The sequence below is a fragment of the Pongo pygmaeus genome, chromosome X (genome assembly GCF_028885625.2).
Source record: "Pongo pygmaeus isolate AG05252 chromosome X, NHGRI_mPonPyg2-v2.0_pri, whole genome shotgun sequence".
Lineage (NCBI taxonomy): Eukaryota > Metazoa > Chordata > Mammalia > Primates > Hominidae > Pongo > Pongo pygmaeus.
The window spans coordinates 90,070,553-90,087,300 of record NC_072396.2 but is presented as its reverse complement, the minus strand read 5'-3'; the positions used below and the strand labels follow the sequence as shown (position 1 = coordinate 90,087,300).

The window sequence follows — 16,748 nt, the reverse complement described above, 5'->3', positions numbered from 1 at the left end:
AATTAAATACCTAGAAATTAACCAAAAAAGTGAAAAACCTCTATAATAAAAACTATAAAAGACTGGTAAAAGAAATTGAAGAAGACATCAAAAAATGAAGACATTCCATGGATATAAATTAGAAGAATCAATATTGTTAAAATATCCATACTACCCAAAGCAATCTACAGAATCAATGCTATCCCTATCAAAATACTGATGACATTCTTCGCAGAAATAGAAAAAAAAATCCTGAAGTTTATTTGGAACTACAAAAGACCCAGAGCAGCCCAACCTATTCTAAGCAAAAAGAACAAAACTGAAATAATCTCATTACCCAACTACAAATTTTATACTACAAAGCTATAGGAACCAAAACAGCATGGTACTGGCATAAAAACAGACACATAGGCCAATGAAACAGAATAGAGAAGCCAGAAACAAATCCACACACCTATAATTAACTCATCTTTGACAAAGGTACCAACAACATACGCTGGGGAAAAGGCAGTCTCTTCAATAAAGAGTGTTGGGAAAATTGGAATTCCACACGCAGAAGAATGAAACCAGATCTCTATCTCTTGCCATATACAAAAAATAAAATCGAAATGATTAAAGACAAATCTAAGTCCTCAAAATATGAAAATACTACAAGAAAACATTGGGGAAAATCTCCAGGACATTGGTCTGGGCAAAAACTTCTTGAGCAATACCCCACAAGCACAGGCAACCAAAGCAAAAATGAACAAATGGGATCACAGCCAGTTAAAAAGCTTCCACACGGCAAAGAATACAATCAACAAAGTGAAAACACAACTCACAGAATGGGAGAAAATATTTGTAAACCACCCGTCTAACAAGGGATTAATAAGAAGAATATATAAGGAGCTCAAACAACGCTATAGAAAAATTTTAATAATCTGATCAAAAACGGGCAAAGTATTTGAATAGACATTTCTCAAAAGAAGACATCCAAGTGGCAAACAGGCACATGAAAAGGTGATCAACATCACTGATCATTAGAGAAATGCAAATCAAAACTACAGTGATCTATCATCTCACCCTAGTTCAAATGGCTTATATCCAAAAGACGGGCAATAACAAAGGCTGGCGAGGATGCGGAGAAAAGGGAACCCTTGTACACTGTTGGTGGGAATGTAAATTAGTACAACCACTGTGGAGAACAGTTTAAGATATCATATGATCCAGCAATCTCACTGCTGGGTATATACCCAAAAGAAAGGAAATTCAGTATATCGAAGAGATATATACACTCCTGTGTTTGTTGCAGCACTGTTTACAATAGCTAATATTCGGAATCAACCTAAGTGTCCATCAAGAGATGAATGAATAAAGAAAATGTGGTACATATACATAATGGAATAGTATTCAGCAATAAAAACAAATGAGAGATCCTGTCATTTGCAACAACATGGGTAGAACTGGAGATCATTATGTTAAGTGAAATAAGCCAGGCACAGAAAGACAAACATCACATGTTCTCACTTATTTGTGGGATCTAAAAATAAAAACAATTGAACTCATGAATACAGAGAGTAGAAGGATGGTTTCCAGATGCCAGGAAGGGTAGTGGGAGAGTAAAGGGGAGGTGGGGACAGTTAATGGGTACAGAAAATATAGAAAGAATGAATAAGACCTTCTATTTGATAGCACAACAGGGTGGCTAGAGTCAATAATAAATTAACTGTACATATTTAAATAACTTAAAGAGAGTGATTCAATTGTTTGTAACTGAAAGATTAAGTGCTTAAGGGGATGGACACCTCATTCTCCTTGATGTGCTTATTTCACATTGTATGCTTGGATCAAAACATCTAATGTACCTCATAAATATATACACCTACTATGTACCCACAAAAATTAAAATTAAAAATTTAAAGGTTAAAACAACAAAATTTCAATTTAAATGATTCTAAATTAGTATCAAACAATAATTAAAATGCAATTCCCTGTACATGAATTCATTTTTGAAAGAAAAATGTCTAAAGATAGTTATGGAATTAACTTTCTGTAATGTAAATTTTACTGAATTAAAAAGAAGTTTTAAGTTATATAATTAAGTTTGTGGTATAAACCCTTTGTAGTATATTGCTTCGTTATATGTAAAACAGGAGAAAAAAATTAAGCAGCTGTTGCAATACATTCTCCTTCATTCTGCCTATTTAGTTCATTTAGTTCTCTCAACCCTGGCTTGCAGGGATCATATTCTCTAAAATATGCCAGTAGAAATATGCAAAAGTCAAGTGTCTCATTTACTTTCACTATATTTTGGTGTGCTGCTTTCAATACACTGGGCCATATGATTTCCTCAAGCTTCAAATCCTTTTGTATTAATTGAAGATGACTATATAGTGATCTTTTTTGTTGTCATTTACTGTTTTTAGTAATTCTTCCTCCAACATTCCCAACTGTATCAAACATGCCTTCAGTACCTAAATAATTTAAATGTTAACATGCTTTAGAATTTAATGTTGGCCAGGCGCGGTGGCTCATGCCTGTAATCTCAGCACTTTGGGAGGCCGAGGTGGGTGGATCACGAGGTCAGCAGATCGAGACCATCCTGGCTAACACGGTGAAACCCCGTCTCTACTAAAAATACAAAAAAAAAATTAGCCAGGCGTGGTGGCAGGCGCCTGTAATCCCAGCTACTCAGGAGGCTGAGGCGGGAGAATGGCATGAACCCGGGAGACGGAGCTTGCAGTGAGCCGAGATCACACCACTGCACTCCAGCCTGGGAGACAGAGCGAGACTCCGTCTCAAAAAAAAAAAAAAAAAAAAAAAAAAAAAAGAATTTAATGTTATTAGCTCATTCTAAATAAATCCTATGACAATGTTACAACTTAAATCTGCCAAAGAAATGATGCCCCTAAATCTTTTTGCCTAGTAATATTCAGCCTGAGTGGTCAGTTTTGCAATCATTTCCATAAAGTTTTGGAACCAGGCCTGGATCGAAATTGCTTCCTATCTTGTTCAAAATTGCAACAGTCAAAACACACAATACATAGGTCTGCTTCCCAGTACAACGTCGGTTTCCTCCATTTAGAAAAGTGCAGTGATTCATCAGTAATTTAACCTATAGATATTTGAAAGTTGGAGAGTATCTCTAAGGGGCTGTTGACCTTCAGCAACTGAAAGAACTAGAACTCCAGCCTCAGTCAATATATATTTATCTTTCTGTTGGGACTATTACAACTGTGCAAGAAATGCTGACCTTGAAACTTCTAGCACAGAATGCATGCAAATAACGTTTCCTAAAGGAAAAATATAAAAATACCTAAATAGGATATCTACATCTAAAATGCACATTCTGTAAAGATCAAAAGAAAGTACTCTGAACGTTCAAATAAATTCTAAAGGAACAAGCATATTATTTGTGTGACCCACTGGTTTGCTCTTAAATGTGAATTGGGGTGTAATCCCATTAGACCAGAATGATAAAATTTGGAAAAGCAAAGTATTTTTTATTTTCTGAAAAGTTACTAATATCAAGAGCCTGGCTTGTTTTCAGGTGAATGATTTTTATTCCCCACAAAACCATAATACTATAGATCTCTCAAAAATCATCATATCCCACATTGACTACATTTATACCAAAACACACTTTTGTATATCTGGAGAAAATGTAGATGGTGTATGCTGAAACTCTTTTTAATAATTTTTCATTTTGTCTGATGGAATATTTGCTTGAAAGGAAACGTTTTTTACACCAAATAGTCATAGTCCGCATTCTTGTTAGGAACAAGTGGGATATATGTATTCTTTCAGAAGACTAAGTAAGGCATTACTAAATATGTAACAATGCAAGTGTGCTAAACAGAGGTCAGAAAGATTCAATTAAACTATAATTAACAACCAGCAAGTCATGCAAATCCTCAGAAAACTGGCTGGACATCCTATTCAAATAAAGTGTGAGATTTCATAGGAAAAAGGCTCATTTTAAAATAAACAAATAGGAAATTAATGTATAGAGCTAATTGAACACTAAAGATAAATAAGGACTTCTGGGAACAAATATCTAATTATTCATGGTAAAAAAATACATAATGTTTTATTTCTACAATTTGGTTCTTCTAAAATGCACATATAGAAACCTGGGGTACTACAAAAAGGTCTATGAATGGAAACAGAAACATGAATGCATTTATAAAACTATTATCATATAATTGGTTTGTCTATTGAGTGGTATGGGGTCATTTGCATGTCTCCCATTTGGTTGTCATCTTTCTTACAAAGGAAGGAAACAACTTGGGAAGAAGGGAAACCTATTTGGTGGGCCTATCAGCATTAAAAATCTTTAGATCTCCTTCCTCCCAAAAACATAACTACAATGCAGTCAACAGATACAACATAAACCAAGAAAGCCACTGATTTGCTGGTATATTGATTAAAAGCTACATTACTGCATTGAGAGATCTGATAGTATTTAAAATGTTAGAGAAAGATCTTCTTCGTTAAAAAACAGTTTTCAACTAATCTTATTATATGGAATCATGAAGTAAACCTTTATAGGGACTTGTTTACTCTGATGTAGAGCACCTCAATTTTCAACTAATTTTATTATATGGAATCATCAAGTAAACTTTTATAGGGACTCGTTTTCTCTGCCATAGAACACCTCACTTGAGCTGACTTCTAAACTGATCCATACAATTCAAATCAATAGCAATGTAAACTTAGTCCCTCCTCAATGTTACTAGTTTTGAAATTTTTACTTTCCATCGGAAGGAACTAGAGATCTCTCTATTCCTTTCATCAGGTGTCTAATCTACTCCAATCTAAAATTATCTTAGTAATGCTCACACAAAGATGTTTTCTTCATGGCTGTTTTTTACACAAAGCTATTTTTCTCATTGTTGTTGCTGCTGCTGTTGCTGCTGTTGTCTTACCTGCAAACTCTAGCTACTTGCAGGGAGTGTGAGGCACTGCTACCCTTTAGTTCTGTCTGAATCCAAGTTAAATTTTGTCATCTTGACATTTTTCTCATTTTTCTCAAAATTCCCTCTGTTAAAATAGTATATTTACAGGACTATTCACAATAGCAAAGATATGAAATCAACCTAAGCATCCATAAACAAGTAATTAGATAAAGAAAATGTGATATATATATACACACACACACGCGCGCGCACACACACACACACACACACATACTCAAAGGAATACTATTCAGCCATTAAAAAGAATGAAATCATATGTTTCACAGCAACATGGATGGAACTGGAGGCCATTATCTTAAGTGAAACAACTCAAAAACAGAAAGTCAAATACCACATGTTCTCACATAAGTGAGAGCTAAATAATGTGTAAACATGGTCACAAAGTGTGGAATAATAAATATTGGAGACTGGGGAGCATGAGGAGCTGGGCAGGCAGTGAGGGATGAGAAATTACTTTTTGGGTACAGTGTACATTATTAAGGTGATGGATACCCTAAATGCCCTCACTTCACCACTACACAACCTATGCATATAACAAAATTGCACTTGTACCCCACAAATTTGTACAAATCAAAAAGTATACTTAGTGTGGTAGGCATTATTTGAGGAAGGAAAGTTGGAAATACACTGATCCTTTTTATAAAACTATTTTAACAAGGACATGATAAAATTTAAGGTAACATATTTTAGCTCTTGCATTAAAATTTCTTGGTTCTGGGAGTAGAATGGAAAATTTAAAAATGCTTTTATTCGACCCAAATCAAAATGTACATTTTGGAACGTAGTGTTCTTACTGCTTCTACCATCACCAAATTCATTTGCACACCCATGGCTATGTTCCTTACATCTCCCTGCTCAACCAATTCCTACTCATCTTTCATGTCTCAGCTTCTTTACATTTCTCATCTTTAATAGTTCCATTGAATATAGCATTCATTGAAATTCTGCTATGAGCAAAGTACTGTGATAGAAACTAAAGGCAAATATATTATAGAAATATTGCATTATAATATTCTGCGTACAGAAAAGGAAAAATCAAATCTAACTATGTGGATTCATGGAAAAGACGGAATTTGAATTTGCCTTGAAATATTACAAATAGAAATTTAAGCAGGGAACACTTAGGGACTGCCCTATAAGGCTGAAACAACAGCATTAACATTGTCAGAGAGTCAGACAAGCTAATTCTTGAAGAGCCTTGATGGTCCTCTCTTTTATCAATCTCTTCTCTGACTTCCTGTAGCACTTGTTCTCTATAATACATTATTTGGCACTTATTTGTTATAGGGTTGCTGTGTACTCTAATTTTTTTGTACATCTTCACTCTTACAAAAGACTATGAGTTCTGTAAGTGCCAAAATGTCTTATATTTCTTAGAAATTTCCCAATATCTATTATAGGGTGGCCACATAGTCGACAACCAAGATACAGTTAATTAACTGATTGATTCAAATGAAAGATATTACAGATGTTTATCTAAATATTAATTTATTTTTATTTCTCTTAAAAAGAAGTGATTTCTCCCTCTATTGGGGACCCACAAGTAGTCAGAAAAGAATATCTGCATTCAGTCACATAATAAAGTGAAACACAGATGCAATCTGTACACTATGAAACCAGATGGAGACACAATATTTTATACACAGTTAAGTCTACACCCTGTCTTTCCATTATCCAGATATAACAATGTATTTGGCAAGAGCAGTTATAAATAAGTTAAAAGAAAATTTTCTAAAATATGTAGAAAATATAAAGGGTGAAGGTTTTGATAATCTGCTTGTGGCTTTGAAGCATCAAAATCAATGACTATTGAGGAATTAACCTCATAAAGCTTATAAAAAATCTGGCATGAAACGAATCCCACCTCTATCTAACCATATCTTTTAATCCAAGTGACTTCTAGAGGTGCTGAAATACTACACTTGACTCGTAAGTCTTTTGTAGAGAGTGAGCTATTCACAAGTGTGTATATGGAGAAATGTACTTGATGGCCATTGTCTTATTTTCCCTTCCACTTGTTCCATTCTCAGAAGTCCCCTGCTATAGTCTCAAAAAGCAATCTATGTGTTGTCTCTTTTCTATATTCAATATCAGTGTAGAAACAAAGGCATTACCATTCAAAGCCATATTTTGTGTCAAAGTCTAAAGAACAGAGTATTTGATTGGGAATCAGACGAACTAGGTTCCGATATCCGTCTTCAAAGCTTGGCAAGTCACTCAACTTTACTCTGACCAAAACACATCCATTTGGAAATGTGGATTTCTACAATCTGCATGTATCCCCACCCCCAAGCCAAGTCAACCCAATGGAAGAATCATCTGATTGACAAAATACATGTAAAAGGTGGTAAACTCTTTAGGGGAAAAAAAAAAAAAATATATATATATATATATATATATAATATATATATATATATATATATATAATATATATATATAATTAAAACATGAATCTTATCTTAGTTTGTTTCCTGCTTTGAGGAGTGGGTGAAGAATTGTTTTATATTCACTTTTCTGAAAGCCTTATACTTCGAACCAATCCTCTTATTAGCTTAAAAATGTTATCCTTGTTGACAATAATAGTGAATATATAAAACCAAACAGCAAAGCCCTAAAAGCCTCAGAGTACTTTTTAACACAAAATGACAAATCTCAAAGAACCTCATTAGAGACCAAAAGTAGGTTCTAACATGTCGTTTCTATGTAATATTTGTTTCATTGTAATATACTTCTAAATTTCAGTCCTGCCTTTGGTAAAAGGACATGCCGGATCCCAAGAATGGAGGTTAAAAGAATAATAATAATATACCTAGTCAATTGTTGAGTTCTGTATATCTCTTCTTCAGAAAATTTCCTCCCTGCCCTTGAAGAAGAACAGCATATTCTGTTAAGTGTGAAATTTGATTACCTGTATTATCAGATCTTGTACTTTTAAAAATTGTTATACTTCTGTCTGAGTCACTAAAATATGTGCCAGTGGACTGTCCCTTTATGTGGTGTGTAGAATTTAGCTGTGAAAAGCTCAAGCCAAATATGTTAGTAGGCCAAAGCGCTTTCAGCAACATTTATAGAGTAAGTCCTCAAAGTTGTCATCAACAGGTTCTTAGAAAGTTCAAAAATGTGGTACATATACACAAAGGAGTTCTATCCAGCCACAAAAAAATTAAGAGATTCTGTCATTTGCAACAACATGGGATAATACTGGAGGTCATTAGGCTAAATGAAATAAGCCAGGCACAGAAAGACAAACATTGCAATCATCACATGTTCTCACTTATTTGTGGGATTTAAAAATCAAAACAATTGATCTCATGGACATAGAGAGTATGCTGGTTACCAGAGGCTGAGAAGGGTAGTTGGGGGATGGGGAGGGGTAGATAGGGATGTTTCACAGGTACAAAAAAATAGTTAGAAAGAATGAATAACACCTAGTATTTGATAGCACAACAGGGTGACTACAGTCAATAGTAACTTAATTGTACATTTTAAAATAACCAAAAGAGGGTAACTGGACTGTAACACAAAGGATAAATTCTTGAGGGGATGGATACTCCATTTTATAAGATGCGATTATTATAGATCGCATGCCTGTATCAAAACATCTCATGTACCCCATAAATATATACACCTACTATGTAACCACAAAAATTAAAATAAATTGTCCAAGCTCAGTGGGTCACACTTGTAATCCCACCACTTTGGGAGGTCTAGGCAAGCAGATCGCTTGAGGTCAGGAGTTCGAGACCAGCCTGGCCAACATGGCGAAACCCTGTCTCTACTAAAAATACAAAAATTAGCGGGGCGTGGTGGTGCCTCCTGTCATCCTAGCTACTCGAGAGAGTGAGGCACGAGAATCGCTTGCACCCTGGAGGCAGAGATTGCCGTGAGCTGAGATCTCACCACTGCATTCCAGCCTAGGTGACAGAGCAAGACTCCATCTCAAATAAAATAAAATAAAATAAAATAAAATAAAATAAATGTTTTAAATGAATGAAAAAATTTTTTGAAAAGATTCACTTTTGATTTCCCATGTGGCATTGGTTACATTGCTTTGCTTCTTTGTGCTTCATCTGAAAAATGGAGATGATGGTAGTACCTAGCTCAAAATTTGTTGTGAGGCTTAAATGAGTTAATATGTACAAAGCAGTTAGAAGATTTCCTGGCACATAGTAAGCACTCAATGAACATTAACTATTATTTACTATGATTACTTTTCTCAAAGAACACAAGGAATTGGAGTCTGTTATTTTCTCATTATATGAATTAAACAATTAAGGAAGCCGGTTATATTATGGCCTTTTGGCACATAATAAAATGAATTTAACCCAGCTCTTTTCACACGCAAAGTTGAAATCACTAAACTCCTTGAAAGAAATTTTTTGCTTAAGTTTTCTAGTGATCTTTTTTCTTTCCTGACAATTTTTCTCATCTACCGCTGTTCTCCCAATTACAAACACATAGACATAAAACAATTAGCACATAGTGTCAGAATTTTTGGTGTCAGAATTTTTTGATGTCAGAATTTAGCTAGGCAGACTGATGTTTATGCCATTTACGTAAGGAGAAGTTCTTTTATCTATATTACCCATGCAGCCAATGTATAGTGAGGTTTAGGTCTATAGAATGGAACTATAACATTTAATATCAGCTAATGGGGTGGGGGGACACTAAGCCTAAGCCAGGAGTGATTTTAAAACATGCAGACAATGAAGCATGAATAATTTCTATTTGTCACATTACTGTGATTACTTTCCTAAAGTATTCATAGTATAAGAATCACAGAATATTATGGCTAAGAGGGAACTTAAAACCATTGATGCTGACCACATCATTTTACAAATGAGGGAACTGAGGGCCCTAAAAGATTAAATGAACTGACCAAAGACACACAGCCTGCTGGCCCATGCAAAGACGTACAAATCCATCTTTGACAGACATTTAAATCATTAGTGTTTATATTAGGTACTGATTTTCAAGAAACTAAAGATAACATGAATGAAAAAGTTCAGGACAAATCAATAGCTTTTGAAGTTTCCAGATTTCAAATTTTCAGATTTTGTGTGTAAAATCTCGCAAACATAAAATTCCATAAACACAAAATGTATATTTAAATAATCAAGACCATCCTCAGATGCTTATTCATATTTATATAGATTGTTATATTCACAGATTTCTATATGAACATTTGTCTCATCAATATAGGAGCTTCCAATAAATAAGGTTATGCTCACTGATCTCTATGTTCTAGCACTTAAGGAATATTTTTTAACATTTAGATATTAAATATTCAGATAATTGCATATGTGTACATCTGTACACAGAAGACTTCATCCACAGTGATGAGTGACATATTCATTTCAACTATTACAAATCAACAGCACAGCTAGTCATTGGTGTAAACTCATGATCATTTGTCAATTTAAAGATAATCAAATAATTTGATTAAATTGATTTAAATCTGGCTTCAAACATTGAGAAAATATAATTTCGAAAGTATTCTGACATGCATCAGTATGATGATTTCAGACCATCTGAATTATTTTTTATCCATAAAATATATTAACTATCAAAGACAACAGTTCAATATTCTATAAAAACATTTTAAAAAGATAAATGTACATAATTAACAAATAGTATTAGTAACTGATAGTTATACGGCACTACTATGGAGCAGTAACATGTTTTATACACTTCTAATGTATAGTACAACTTATTTTTCATAACTCCACAAGGAAGGGACCATATAACATGTTAAGAAAACTGAGGCCCAGAGAAGTTAAATAACACGCCCAAAGTCACACTCATAGTCAGTTGCAAAGGTAATACTCAAAACCGGGCAGTCTGGTTCAAGAATCCACACTATTAACTATTAGATTATGCTGCCTCCAAATCAAGCTACAAATTTGCATGCAATATGTTGCACGAAATTTTGCATGAAGACATGGAATAGACAAAACTATATACTTTGACAGTATCAGTTGCCACTACCTTATAATGTTTTTAGAATGTCAGTTTTGCAGTGGCCTTCAAAATTATGCAAGTCTAATTTCTTCATTCTACAGATAAGGAAACTAAAGCTCAGGGACTTATTATTGTTTTAAATCATTTTGTTAACTACGGTTGTATGACACCCGTGTTTCCAGCACAGTTCAGGTAAACTGAATATGAAAGTGAAATATAATAGATTGATTCTAAAACAGTGTTTCGCTGCGTGGTCTCTGGACAAGCAGCATGGACATCACCTGGGAACTTGTTAGAAATCCAAAGTCTCAGTCCTATCCCACATCTAGCAAATCAGAAATTTAGGGGGTGGGGCCCAGTAATCTGTGTCTTAACAAACACTTGAGGGGATTCTGAGGCATGATAAAGGTTGAAAACCACTGTGTTTTCCCTAAATTCAAGTTCTAATTATGAACAAGTTCATTTTGTTGGTTGAAATCCCTTCAGTTTTACATGCGGAGTAAAAAAGTAGCCTTTTCACCTACTCCTAAAGACACAAATCATATATACACATACACACACATACACACATGCACATACATATTATCTACATTACACACGTAAATAACATGATCATACCTATAACTAATAATACTGTCTACATAATACACATAAACAGATGTGATGTTATGTGTATTTTATAGATAGCTCTGCCATCTCCCAGGTATGTGTCCATTCCAATCTCCACCCTTGCCTCCCTTTTTGAAGAAATCTCCCCTCCACAAAAGTTTCACCTTAAGAGAATAAAATGTATCTCTTTTTTCCTGTGATCTCAGCATCTGTGGAATACACTTTAACAGGCACCAACTCTTTCACAAGATGCAAGAAGAAATAGAGAGGCACAATTAATATTCTCTGATTTTATAGTATGTGCAAATATTCAAAATGTTTTTTCAAAGATAATGTATGCCCACCAGATTTCCTTTATTCAAATAGTACTTCCTGAAAAACTAAAACATAAAGTTTCTGGGACTATGATTCAAGGACAAATGAAAAAGAAAAGCTAATCACTAAAGAATAAAAATAAATAACGTTTTCTGTTTTTTAAAACTTTCACCCTTTACCTGTGCTCTGTAAGAATTGGTCAGCACGAAAGGGAAAAAAAAAAAAAGTGGTAACAAGCCTTTTAGAATACAAAGGGTGACATTAGTCTTTTAGGAATATAATATAACGTGTACTACTGGAGGTAAATACATATGTTTCCTTAAGAGAAGATCACTTACACTCTAGGAAGACTGGGAGAATCTTGTTTTGCCACTCATCTGTCCCGCAATAATATCAACTATATGTATTCATTTATAAAAAGAATAGCTTCTATCAAACCATGGAAGTACAAGGAACTGCCATATCCACTCTTCATAGTATGCACTGATTTTCTGTATATTTCAATGCTGAGCTTATGGTTAGAACTTTTAAGATGGCTTTGAATCTAATGGCCACGGAGATTACGAACCCCTCCCAACTACCCATGCATCTTTAGGACTGGAGATGTTAATTACAGTCCTCTTGTTATCCTACCCCTAGGTTTGTACTTCAGCAAAAATGATAAAGGATGTTTCCCACAGAGACCTGAGAACTTGGGAATTATTTTTCTTCAATCTAAAAGAAATCAATTGATTGGCCTTCACAGTGAGGGGCAAGTCTATATAGCATAGTGCCACGAGCTGTGAAAAAGGAGCCGAAGCCCATCAGTTCTTTCATAACATGACCATGCCTCTCTTTCAATAATACTATTTATAATACAAAAATAGAAGTATTGGGAAAGATTTTGCCTTTTCACACAAACAGACAGACGTAGTAAGTAACAGTGTTGGTTCAATTGTAAGACAACAGTTTCGTAACATCTTTAGGTTTTTAAAAGGTCATGAGATTGAACTACCCATTTAACCTGGATTGGGCAGAACTAGTAAAGATATCAGGCTTTTAGTATAAGGGATACAACCCTACAGTTTCACAGATACAAATTTTGAATATCTTTATACTATCTAATAAAAATGAGTTTGCAAAAATTATTAAAAATGTAAATAAACTGGTAATTGAGCTGGCTTAACTTAGCTGAGAGAAAAGGCTACTTAAAAACTTTCCAACAATAAGTGTATGCAAATATATGTTCATTAAAATAGTCTCTGACAGCCGCCAGAAAAGAGCAATTCAAGTTACTAAATGTACATGAAAAATTATAACTTTAAAAAATATCCTGTCAAACTTTTCATTAATTCAGAATGTTCTCTCCCAAGTGCAAGTTAGTAATTTGATTTTACCTTTTTTTCTACAAATTTGCTAGTTTTGCTCAACCCTCTAGATGAATCCAGTTTTGCAAGTTGCTTGCAATAACTAATTCAAAGAAATATTTTAAGCATACACTACATATAAATTATATACAGAAAATCATTTTCTTTTCATGTGTCTAAAAAGCAATGTAGAAGAAGATTCCTTAGGTTTTAAAAAATATTGTTCAACTACCTATGACTGCTTTATAAAATTATACTAAGCTTGGCATGTAACTAACAATCAATTGCCTCTTGAATTTTATATCCAAAAGATCTAAAGGACATGGAAGTTTTAGGGAAATGAGGGAAGAAAATAAAGTTCCCTTTATCCAGTCTTAAAGAGGTATACCTAATTGTTTTCTGCATGCCTTAAAAAAGGTCCCAGTCTGGGTTTCTACCTGATGTAAGCCCATTTGATTTGTACTTAGTGAATAGTCATGGGTGATCATGGGTGAGAGAAGTAAACTCTTAGATTCACACAGAGAAGAACAGCACAGACAATGGCATCCTGCTGGCAGCCTGGAAGCAAGCTAAACATTCTTATTCAGTGACATCCCCAAAGTCAAGACACCATTTTTAAAAGCAGCTTGAACTGTCACAAAAAGGGTTTCTCTTTTACACATTTTATTTCTGATCTTTTTCTTTAAAAAGAAAAACCTTAATATTCAATTTAATAAAATTCAAGAAAAAACACATCCACTCCCACCCATGTTGTTAATCTACTTGATGTCTCCAACCTGAACTCACACATACGGTGCATTTAATCTAAATAAATGCAAAATTTAAACAATTAGTATAAAATACTCCTGCAATGCTATTCTTCCAATGCCATTTTTTTAAAGCTATGTTACATAAGTTAAATAAAGCCCATTTTAAAGGCATTGGCTACTTAGGTGATAAACATAAGCAGTAAATTCACTTTTCTAAATTGCCCCATATATTATATTTAATCCTCCTTCTGCAACCACCAGCACTGAAGTACACATTCATAGCTGCTTTCTTTTGACATGGTTCCTTTATTACTGTCTCTTTTCCTTACATAATGTCCTGCAGCAGCTGGTCTATTATTATGATGCTTTTTCTCCTTTTTCTTTAGCGATTTTGCTAGCACAAAGAATTAAAATGTACTTACCTTCCACTGCTTTGGCTGCAACTACGAGTGCTTTGGGTGCATATGTCTGGGAATGGGATGGGGGGAGTTTTAACGTGGAGGGAGACTGAGATTGTTTGTTTCTTTCTATTTCTGAACAGTGACATATTGATATTTCTGATAATAAATCATGCCAATTTGTTCATCCCTGCAACCAATGGTTTTAATTTTCATGTACATGTTTCAAAGTCCATTTTGTTAGAAGCATTTGATAAAATACTCAATTACCATTTTTTACACTGTAGTTCAACTGCTTTGCTGATAAAAGGCTCCAGCTCAGAAGATAAACTGTAAGTAATTCCTGAAGAACAAATGTCAGAGGCGGTATACAATGAATGGCATTTTTTTTTTTTTGGAGCAGATTATTCTATCACCAGTGTGACAGGGTGGTTCAAATATTTATTTTGTCGAAAATGTCATTTAAATATTGTTTGACACCTGCTCCCTATAGTCATCTGCTCATCACATTTCAATTTCAAGGGATTTAAAAGTGAGATTCAACTCTACGTCCAGCAAGAAAAGAGAAACTCATCTACAAACCAAGATAAGAATACACTGCTGATATATGCAAATTATTTAAATAAATGGAAATGCAATTGATTCAGTTTTGTGGATCTATATGGGAGAAGAATATGTGAGCTTCAGCACCCTCTCCTGTCCTTAGCTTTCAAGTGTTTATTTTTTTGTTTGTTTGTCTGTTTTGTTTTGTTTTGAGACAGGGTCTCCCTCTATCACCCAGGCTGGAGTGCAGTGGCAGGATCATGGCTCATGGAAGCCTCAGATTCCTGGGATCAAGCAGTCCTCTGCCTCAGCCTCCTGAGGAGCTGGAACTACAGAGGCATGCCGCCAGGCCCAGCTAGTATGTGTTTTTTTTTTTTTTTCTTTTATAGAGATGGGATCTTGCCATGTTGAACAGGCCTGTTTTGAACTCCTGGCCTCATGCAGTCCTCCCACCTCAGCATCCCAAGATGCTGGGATTACTGATGTGAGCCACTATGCCTGGCCTCAAGTGTTTATTTTTGAGACCATATTTAAAATCTGGCCAAAAATGAACCTACCTGTTCATTCATTATTGTCTTTTTCTAGGTAATCTACTGTTGAAAATAATCACTTCACTCACCTTACTTCAATTTCCCTCCATATGCAAGCTCTAGGTGGCATTAATCATTGGCTGAAAAGACAGCTTACAGTGCAGAAGGCTATAATAAGCTAACTTTTATTAATGGGAAGGAGTTTATTTTATTGACCTCTATTTGCTCAACTTGGAAAGTTCCTATTAGGTGCTCAGCAAGTGGGGACGGTTATAATTTCAAGTATGGATCCCAGAATGAAATGTACTCCACTAAGCATTTTTCTTCCTAGAAATTTCTCTTCATCTTCCACTCCTAGTCAATCATTTTTGGCAGTTTTAAGTCCATTACATTTTTGCTGTGAATTTTAAATAAAATCAAGCCTTAATCCCTGCCTCACTGTTTGGAAAGCCACAAGGCAGTAGAAAATGGAGTCAAGAAGGAAAAGATAAAGAGAAAAAGGATAAGAGCCATCAGAGGAAGAGGAACCAAAGAACTGGCTTTGAAATTTTCTGTTTGCTTTACCACCAATTGTTTTGGTGCTATGACTTTATTTTTCACTAAATCTCCCTGCATTATATCATTAGATTACCTCAGGGATCCAACGCACGTCATGTATTTGCATACTGCCTTCACTGGAAACGTGTTTTAATCTTTCTAGTAAAATTATAAGAAACTGCTCCATTCAAGAAAAATGCTGAGATACCACTGAGTAAAGAAGTGTGAAAAAGTGTGAAGATTTATTCACCAGTCGTTTAACTCTTTAGCTCCTAGAACTTTTCTGAAGCACTTGGGAGCTCTGAACATGTGAAATAGCTGGATTTGAACCGCTGAAAAAAGGAAACGCAGGCAATTGAAGTAATCAACTCTGTCTACTTAATTAAAATTGCTAAAATTACTGGAAGCATCATTTAGACTGGGCAACGTTAAGTAAGAGTTGAACCAATGTTGCCAAGGTTTAAGATGGAACATCCTGGATTAAACCCTCCAATTTTACTTGTTGGGATACTTTAGGTGCCTCTGCAAACACATTAACTCCATCCCATAATAGGAGCCACCGTGATGTGAAAGAAAAGGTAACTCCTTGGAGCCAGACCCATTTGAGTTCCAATCCTTACAAAACTGTCTCCAAAGCAAGCCATGTATCCTCCCAGAGGCTCAGATTTTGCATCTGCAAAACGGATTTAATCATGCCCTATTGAGGGGTATATAAGGATTAAATGAGATCTTTGGATTTTGTAAAAGGACTTGGCAAGTATGTAAAATGACTTGGAATTAAGTAGGGATTAAACAAGTGCATATTGAACAGATTTATTAAATT

At 34.7% G+C, this 16,748-nt stretch overlaps 1 protein-coding gene across 1 annotated transcript in view; it reads right to left on the bottom strand.

Moving 5' to 3' along the window:
- Positions 1-16,748, bottom strand: part of DACH2 (dachshund family transcription factor 2) — a 672,782-nt gene that overhangs the window by 545,729 nt on the left and 110,305 nt on the right. The window lies entirely within an intron of this gene.